This window comes from Seriola aureovittata, chromosome 16 (genome assembly GCF_021018895.1).
Source record: "Seriola aureovittata isolate HTS-2021-v1 ecotype China chromosome 16, ASM2101889v1, whole genome shotgun sequence".
NCBI lineage: Eukaryota > Metazoa > Chordata > Actinopteri > Carangiformes > Carangidae > Seriola > Seriola aureovittata.
Window position 1 is genome coordinate 17970283 of NC_079379.1, and position 9817 is coordinate 17980099.

Sequence of the window (9817 nt, forward strand, 5' to 3'; positions counted from 1 at the left end):
TCTGTGTTTGTGTTGATAACATGCTGCTGGGGTCAAGAAATACACCACTAAACACTAGATTTATGACACAGCGGGTTTACTCTTGTCATATCAGTCAGTCCCAGGTGTCAGACATTCATTGCAATGAATGTCACAGTATCACACACATGCATACAAAACTTTCAACACGTCGAGCGGTCATAACATGGGAATGCAAATCCAAACGAAAAGAGGAATTCTTGGAACAAAAGGGAAAACAAGCCAACAAAGCAGTTAACTGTAAATCAAGAGTGTGTTCTGACCACTGGATGATGGATGCTGGCTGCAGTGTTTGTGTTTACTGGGGTATCGAATGCTATTTATGAGCACAGGCGTTACCATGGGAGCAGACAGACCATCCGGGGGTCGTGTGACGGAGGCCTCGGGCACTCCGTCATCACCGAGTGGAGCTCTCTGCTTTGATTTCCTTTATTAGGTCCCTCATGTTTGCCTCTGTGTGCATGTGTGTATTCGTGTGTGTATGTGTGTGTCGGGGTTGATTCACTTAACGGGTGCTCGCGTCCCTGATGATTAATTTAACAGTGGAATGTTACCCATAAACGCTGAGTATCATATCAGAGCGTTGTTAAGTTTTTTCAGTCGCAGCACTCTGGTTTCGTACAGACTATCTGTCTTTGATCACACATATAGTGTGTGACAGACCAGGCCACGCATGACACATACTGCAGAAACACAGTAAACTGTTTGCTGTGGTTAGTACAGTACATGGGCCAAAGTCTTTAACAAGCTCAGTATTGCTGTTTTGGAGTTAGTACCTCTGTGTTGCCTGGTGCAGGCTAAAGCCAGACATGAAAACAACGGGCTGATATTAATTCATTTCAGTGGAATCGCCCCTAAAATTTCCCTATTCTGTAGGGTTCAACTGTGCAAATTTGCACTGTGCAAATTTGTTAACAATCCTGACCTTTATGGGAAAAGGAAAGTCCTAAACAAAAGAAGCTATTGTATCAGATGTGTTGCACCATCCAGTTTTTATATAAACCAACAATACACAACTCCAGCACCTGCCCCTATTTTCTGTAGCCAAGACTCTTCCATTTTGAAATGGTAACTTTGATCTTAAAAGAGTTGACTGAGTGGAGACTTCACATATGTATTGACATGGTTAGAAAAAGCATACGTACGCTCTATGATACAAATGCACTCTGGACCTATCACCATCAAAGTTTTAAATGACTTTGCAGCTCATAAGCAAAGCTGCAGAAAACCTTACTGAAAGATTTAAACACTGCGGCAACAAGACCCTCAGCTTCCAAATGTTGTTAAAGTCAACAATCATGGTCTTCACCATGAAATACGTCAATTACATCATTCGAATATGCACATTCCTCTGTCATTGGCTGAGGCCTCGGCTAACTGCGAAATGGGAGGACACCAAAAGAAAAAAAAAATTGATTTATCATCACACTAATATGAGGAACATGGCCACACAGTTATTTTGATTCAGACATTAACTCAGTATATCTGTCTACTGTATCTGTCAATCACTTGGCAATGCTAAAAGAATTTGGGGAAAATGGAAAACTGAAGCTCACTGAATATGAGAGCTGGCAAAGGAGATCTTAGCAAATATAAAGAAGTCTAAACATTTTTCCTACAGTGACAAAAAAATAAAAAGCCAACACCACAGTTATATAGTTTACTTAATTAGTTAAGGAGAGGCTAGCCACACTATTTTCCCTGATTATGAATTATGGTAATGAATGAAAGCAGAACATCTGGTATATTTATTTACTGCCTTTTTTCTATTTTCTTCCATATGTCAATATCTTTTACTTTCTGCCTCTGATAAGATTTTCCACTTCGCAAATTTGCATCGAAAAGCAACAGTTTGACTCTTTAGCTCCACCTGTTGAGTTATAAGCAATGAGATCACGTTTGCCTCCGGAGCAGACTCTGACTCTGAGGTGTTTGTGTAACTAAATGTCCAGGCTGAATGCAGACAGGATGTTATGATAGGCCCACTTTCACAAACAGGAAGCATTTTAACCCAAGCGACAGTGCAGTTTGCAGTATTTTCATTATGATTTGTTTAGACCCCAGCAAAATTCCCCCCCAATAGTATTGTATCCAAATGCATGATTTATTTTGTTACACTTGCTTGCTGCTGGAAGTGATGAAACATGGACGCTGGATCCATTTAATGCGATGAAAGCTTTTTTTTTCTTTTTTCTTTTTTTTTTTTTTTAACATTCCTTATCAGGTGATGTTTGGGTTTTTTCGAGCTGATACGGAATGTGGGAAGTTCATTGTTTTGCAATGTCACTCAGGCCAACTAGAGTGGAAATGAACACTGTTGGCTGTGGTTTTATTTTGAAAAAGAAAAAAAAAAAGTTCATATCAGAATGTTAGCTATGAAAAACTATCCTTGAATAGTTTTGCTAAAATCTATTATTTTTTGCTCCCTCTTTTGTCCAATACAGTTTTATATAATTACTTGAATTTATGCCATTACACCCATGCATCTCGTGCATGTTTCTCTTTCTGATTTGCACCATTGCAGTAAAATTGATTTCCTCAGATTGTCTGATCGCGCAGTAAGAGCAGGAAGCAGGAAGTGCTTGTTGCCATGGCACAGCGTGAATGTTATGCTCTGACAAACACTGCTCAGTGACACTTGGCAAGCAGCGTTGTTACCGTCTGGACCGCCCTGCGAAATGTGCAGACGCGTGTGCGTGTGTCCGCGTCTGTGCGAGTTTTCCGGCCTCCTTAATGCGTCGCTTCCTCCGTCTATTTGTCTTCTCACAGACGGGCGGCTGACTTTGCACAGGAGGCTCACGGGAGATAAGCCTCAGAGGTCACGGAGTGCTCATAAAGAACTCCGCTCATTGACCAGCTCGTTGTTTACAGAGTCTCTCGACCTTTACATCGATGAATGTCAGTCCAGCTCGTAACAAAAATTTAATGAATACTGGACAAATGGAAGGAATAAATACAACCTGTCACATTTCTGGCTCGAAGAAGTATAATCATTGATGCTAAATCAGTTGGGTCTCAACCTGAAGGCCGTCAAGAGAGGTCAAGAGAGATCTGTGATTTACAGCATTACTGAGCGGGAGTTTGGAGGGGGGGGTTACAGGCGCCCCAGGGAAGATGGATTAAGTGTGGGCCCCGACCTCTGCCTCCCTCTCTCCCAGGAACCCTCTGCTCTTTATCCCTGGAAGTCACCCCTGACAGAGGCCTTATTTGTCCAATTCACATTTGCTCTTTGTCAAAAACAAAAAAGTAATGATAGGATGAAGGACAGGAGTGTGTGTGTGTGTGTGTGTGTGTGTGTGTGTGTGTGTGTGTGTGTGTGTGTGTGTGTGTGTGTGCGCGCGCGTGTGCGTGCGCGTGTGTGTGTGTGTGTGTTACGTGACAGCACTTTGATAGCTATACCCACAAGCTTAATGCAAAGTGGTGGGCATGTTCAAGAACACATGCAGCGGACTGTCAAAAAGTGCCTTTGATTGCACCAAGGCTGGCTAGTGTCATGTACCCCAGTGTGGGTATATGTGAGGTCGACAGTCTAACTACACACTGGGGAGCAGAGACTTTATAACCGACCTGTAATCACCTGTCACCCCGCAATCCTCTAACTACCTCTGAGGTCACGCGAGCATGTGTGTGGTTTTCAGTCTGAGAAAAGAGGCAGACAGACACATGGGAAGAAAGAAATACTTAAACCCATTTATCATCTTAGTTACAAGACAAATGCACAGAGAGAATTAGTATTAGCTTGAAATTTCTTGCTAGACATTAGAGTGCAAAGTAAGTGAGTCTCTTAAAGCTTTTGGAATGTATAACAAATGTTTCGGGCGCCGTTTTTCAGTGTTTTTACATTCCAGGCATACAGTGATGAGGGTCATTTGTCTTATGTGGTCATTTGTGTGAGTGCATGCGTGCGTGTGTGTGTGTGCAAATGTGCGCGGGCGGAGCACATAGGATGGGAAACAAAGCGATTTTGGCCAAGGGATTAGGTATAAATGGGTGTACTGCGAAAGACAGCAAAAACAAAGTGAAGATAGATAAAGTGAGAGGGTGGAGTGAGGCGGAGAAAATTAAAGGAAAATAAATGGGAGGGTAGAGAGGCAAGAAGAAGCGGAGGAACGGAATAGGGTGGAAAATAGTGGAAAAAATAAGGAGGGCAGGAGGAGGGCTGAGGGCCTGAGGGAGTGGCAGCGAGGGTCGTTTGAGTTGGAGCGAGAGGAGAAGGGGCTTTGGGAAGGGAAAGGGAGAGAGGGACACTGTGAAATGTTGAAAAACCTCACAATTGATGGTGTTTGATTTCCACAGTAATTACCATTCCTCTGGCTCCGTGCATTCCCAATCTGGGCCTATCTTATATCCACGCCACATTCCGCAAATGATTAGCTGGCCCACTGCTTCTCCCTGCTGCCCACGGACCGAGTCTGCGAGAATAGACAGGGAGAGTTTGGGTTTAGATGCTCCTTGGTGCAACAGAAACGGGGGGGAAAATTTGCACAAGTACCTTAAAAACTCGGCTGTCGCGTCATACTAAAAAAAATACCCGTGACATGAAAGGTGCAGGACCATTCCTAACAGCATTGGCCACGGGGGTTCGTAATATCCTTGCCCTCATGTTGAGAAAAAGAAAGAATGAAATGGAGGAAAAAGAAAGACAGAAAGAGAACACGAGAGCTGCTGTGCCAAGCTTATTCGCACACAGCTCCAACAGCAGCCATGCTTAGCTGTGTGAAAAGAACTGGCTGCAGTCGTTTAGAAAAACGTCCACTTCACTTTTCCCTGTTGATAATTCTTCACCAGAGCAGAGCTGGTGTGTGTGAGGCCAGTACATTCAGCCCATCAGAGCTGACTGCTGCCGGATGATCAGTTTAGTGTATGTGTGATATTTGTTTGTGTATACAAGCTCTTGCAGTGTGTATCCTCTTGTGGTGTTTGTGTGCGACTGCACAATAAAGAGTTAGTGTGTGAGAGATTTAATACTGCCACATGCAGAGGAGCAGACTGTAGATCAGCAGGCCCCGAGACCCACGAGCACCTGGAGGTCTCCGGCCCCAGCCACTATCCCATCAACCCTGTCATCAATCACTGCCCAGTTACACTACAGGGGGCTTCATTGTATGTCCCATAAGCCTGCAGAGCAATAAAGTGGCCCTCATAGTTTCCAATATTGCACAGGGCAGCATGAGAACGGGCCCATACCGTAAGCTTCTGTACGCTAAGCAGAGTGAAACTATAAAACAGACGTACACATATGTATGCAGACCTGCACCTCACATGGATATATCAACTAGGCGCAAACAGGATGACCTTCTCGGATAGCAATGTTCTACACCCAGGGGTGATTCTGCACCACTGCAGTCTAGACAGAACACCCCGAGGTACCCTGCTCTGTTACTTATTTTCCCCTTCCGTTCTCACTGACGGCCTCTCGGGGACTGTGGACTGAACTGTTATCTAATATAACCAACACGGCGGTGTTGACGGGTGTTTATTTATTTACTTATTTATTGTCTTCTCCTGGGTCTTGGACTATGGATCCATTCTCAGTGGGGGTGGGAAGCATGTGGGCCAACTGTGCTTACGGTACTGTGAAATTTTGTAAATGTCTGGAACAATGCTTCTGCTTCCTGCTGCAGTGTGAGTAACAGGGTCACAACATGCAACTTTTTAATATACACTGTTGCCCATAAAGTTGGAATAATTTTGTTTTCAAACACAATCCTCTGGTTATTCCTATTTAAATACATCTGTAATCACTTTTGACCAGGTGCAATGATTACATTATGTGTCCCAATTACCCGGGTGAAATGAAATAAATCACATTGTCACAATCATTTCATGGAAAGAGGTATAAAATATTTTATTCCAACTTTACAAGCAACAGTCTACATGTTAACATATATGTGTTGTTGGAGTATTACCCAGTTCTTATAATCAAAGCTGCTAGCAATTAAAACAGCCTGATCAACTTTTCATGGTGTTTTTAAGCCTGAATTGCACTATTATTTCTTTGGATTCAAGCCTCTGTTGTGCTTTGTTTATTTTCGTTTTCTTGTGAAATGAAATGGAAGGGGTAATCCACCGACAGGCTGAACAGATGGATGGAAACTTAACAAAATTTTTGATGTAAAGGTATCCTGCGGAGTTTGTGACCACTAGTAGCGCTTTGGAGCAATGGTCCCTTGTTTTGTTTTTATTTTGCACACACGCACATGTACAGCACAAGCCATTCCGATCCTGCTGTCGGTGTTATAATATCCAGTTGATTGACAGATGATGGCTGTAACATGGCAACAATGAGAGTGAAGAAGATTGTTAGCAAAGAGAACATGGGTGTAAACAATGCATGATTTAAATAGATTTAAAAAAATTGGCTTTGCAGATGAGGAAAGGAAATGCATTCAGTATGTTTGTTGAGTGTAGGATACGCACATTGGATTTTGGTGAGAAACGCTGAATGTAAACAAAACTGTTTACAGGAAAGCTCCTCAGGTACCTGAGGATAGACCAGTGAGAAACCTTCATCTCTGAAACATATTTTCATCAAGTTTGAGGATATATGTGTGTTTTCACAGAAATGGGGACTTTTTCCTTAGAGTAGTTTTATGCTAAGACCATACATGGAGTTCGAAAGTCGCTTGTAGTATTTCAGATTACAATTTTACACTGTTATTCAGTATTTTCCTTTGCCAAAACTAAAGAAATCATTGTGGTAGGAAAATATTTTGGTTTGTTTGTCCTTGAAAGAGAAGCCATGCGAATTTCTGCATTAAATAACAATGGAAACACATTTCGTGAATAAATAATGACACACCATTTATAGCAAAGTGTTTCCTGATGCAGCTAAGTTCTTTTTATCGGCCCTATTTTCTTTGCCAGTCAAAGCACACCTAACTCACATTACATTGTTTAGTTACATGTTTATGTAAGATTGCCTGCACAGCTGGGTGGAAACATGATTATGAATTACATCTACCCAGACTCTTCAAACATCTCTGCAGTGGTTTTTGTGTTGTTGATAATTTCTGACTGAAAAAATGACTAAATATGTTTATTTTACTCTAAAGAATTGCACAATAGAACTTTCTACAACATGTTTAAACAGGCCCAGTTAAACCCAAAGCTGTGGATTCCTGTATAAATGGGAAATGACGGATGAAAGAGATGGGGCTGCTGCTGTTGGAGAACTTTCGGGCAGATTATCAACATTTCTTCTCCCTGAGACATTGAATATTTGGAGAAGTGACAGTTGTGTATTTGGGTAAGGATGAGAAAATTCGTTTAAGCCAAAATAGAGGAGGGAAAATGAAAGTGAGAAAACAAACAGTGAATTCGGTTGCACACTTCAGTTGTGCAATGATTGCAAATATGAAATACATTTTCCCTCACTCTGTCGTTCAAGGACAAGCTCGCGCTTTCCCTCTGCCTTGAATTCTCTCTCTTTTATCCTTCTTTTATAATCCTTGCTTCAACCCCACAAAGCAAGTTTTTTTTTTTTTTCTCCACCTCTTCTCCTGGGAGCTAGGGTAAATATTTAGTGTTTCCCTGTTCCATGCTTGTGTCCCACTGTATCACATGCTTTCTTTTACCGCAAGTGGTCACAGGTGTAGCTACGCTCACAGCTTTGGAAATGTTTTCCCTCTACTAGGTTTGATCGATATATCCGGAAGAAGCTCGGAGCGATGCCACGGTCTGGGATTGCACAGGATTTTGGAATTATCCGCTGATGGGTTGCAAAGGGTCTGGTGAAACACTCGTCAGCAACAGGCTTTGATCAGGCGTGCCGGGAGAGGACAGGAGCGACACTGACCGAATATATTTTGACTGGCCCGAGTGAAAAAAGGCTGGCAGCGAGTGTTAGAACGGGCACAGAAAAGGAGAAAGTGTAAAACTGAATTTGTCAGACCTGACGGGACTTTTCGGTTTCATGCCGTCTGGGTCTTATTTTATTTTTTTTGTTTTGACCATCCTTCCTGTCCATATTCATAATATTTTACTAAGTTAACTGCTAGGATGTTGAAACATGGAGACTAAAGCAAAAAAAAAAAAAAAAAAAAAATCAAATATGCGGTAAAATTATTACCAAAACTGTAACCACTATAAACATAAATCACTATTAACAAACTGAAACTTGTATTGAAATTCAACGTACTTACCCATAGTTTTTGTCTACAATGATGGGTCATTACTAACATTTTTGGGTGTGCTTAGTTTTGGTTTTATCTCCAAATAAAGTTTAAATAATGGTTTTTACACACAGGAAATTTGACCTCTACATCTGAAAGTAGTGAACACACACACACCTGGAGCAGAGGGCAGCTGTGGTGCAGCGCCCAGGGAGCCATTGGGGAGTTTTGTGCCTTGCTCAAGGGCACTTCAGCCATGTATGTTGAGGGAGGGGAAAGTACTGCCCCGCAGCTGCCCCCGTGGTCTAGAGGTTGTGTTTATGACCTCATGTTTCCTGCCCTGTCAGGTTTGATTGTAGAAACATCGTCTTGTTTCCAGATTGGAGCAGTTTTTTCAGCGACGTCACTATTGACCAAAACTATGTAAATGCAACCCAAAATAATCAAGAGAGATTTGACTTGAAAAGCCAATCCACCCATATCACCCCTTGTGGTAGCCATTGAGATAGTTTGATTTTACTTGCCATGGTTTTGAGCTACCCACCAAAAATTGGGACCTGTGAAGGACCAAGCAGCAAAACACAGGACACAAAGTTTTGGATTTTTTTTGTTTTTATTCGCTCAACAAATGAGAAAAAGGCAAGGCAAAAGTAATAGTTGAACTTAGTGGCTTAACTTGACCTCAACAAACATCAAACTGAAGTCATCAAAGACAAAACTGACCTAAACGAGACATGAGACGACACAGTTTATACTGGCTGAACCAACATTTGGTGGTAAAATGAACTAAATATGTGCACTTCATCTTGAACCCAAATACAAAATCATCAATGTTGGTTCTTTAATCATATAAATGATGCCTGTAACTGTAGGTAAAATCTAAATGACTACAAAGGTAAAAGTGAAAGTGAGGGTCGGTGCTGGTGTGACCATCACAAGGACATTATTTAGAGAAAGACAAGCTTGATGAAGCAGCACAGACAAAGTTTCACTCTTCTCCATTGTACTGAGATAGCAGAAGAATTCTGGGCACAAGAAACTGAAAGTATGTGCACAGCCGGATACACAACAGGTAAACAGAAAAATATCTGTAATTTGGGTGATCTTACCCTTTATCTGGTGTATAATGAGGAATGTTCAGTAGCAGATTTGAATGTGTTTTCTTTTAGTAGAGGAGGGATTTCTGTCACCACTTCACCTCCTTCCAAGGTGAGTGGAGAAGTGGAAGTGTCTTCAGATGTCACTCACTTGTAGTATAAAGAACAACATCATTGTGAGACCAACACATTTGAGTTTGTGGTTTTAATTAGGGCCGTTGCATTCGGCTTGGTTTGGAGCTGCGGAGCTTTTGGAGCTTGTTGTTTTTTTTTGTTTTTTTGTTTTTTTTTTTTGGAACAATTTGTTTGTTGAAAACTTTACTTGTAAAGCAGGCGTGTGCACTGAGACGCTGTATGTCCTTCCTCACAAACACCGAATCACATTGGCTAAAGTCCTCTGTCTTGCTGTGTCACTCCCAGCATGAAGCAGTAGTTTCATTAAGGAAACTGAGTTTACATCATTGCAGTGATAAGCTGTGTTTTGCTCTCATAGGACACATTTATCATTTAACTAGACAGCAGTGAAGCAGTCACCTCTCTCTTCTCTTCATGAGCGACTTGACAGCAGCCAAATTAAGGCTGGTGGAT

The 9817-nt window shown here is 41.8% G+C and overlaps 1 long non-coding RNA gene across 1 annotated transcript in view; it reads left to right on the plus strand.

Moving 5' to 3' along the window:
- The window catches only part of LOC130184073 (uncharacterized), a 30912-nt gene extending 22263 nt beyond the window's left edge, over window positions 1-8649 (plus strand). The window contains exon 3 of the long non-coding RNA XR_008829924.1: window positions 7655-8649. This is a non-coding gene — a long non-coding RNA (uncharacterized LOC130184073). The remainder of the gene's footprint in view (window positions 1-7654) is intronic.
- The last annotated feature ends 1168 nt before the right edge of the window (window positions 8650-9817 follow it).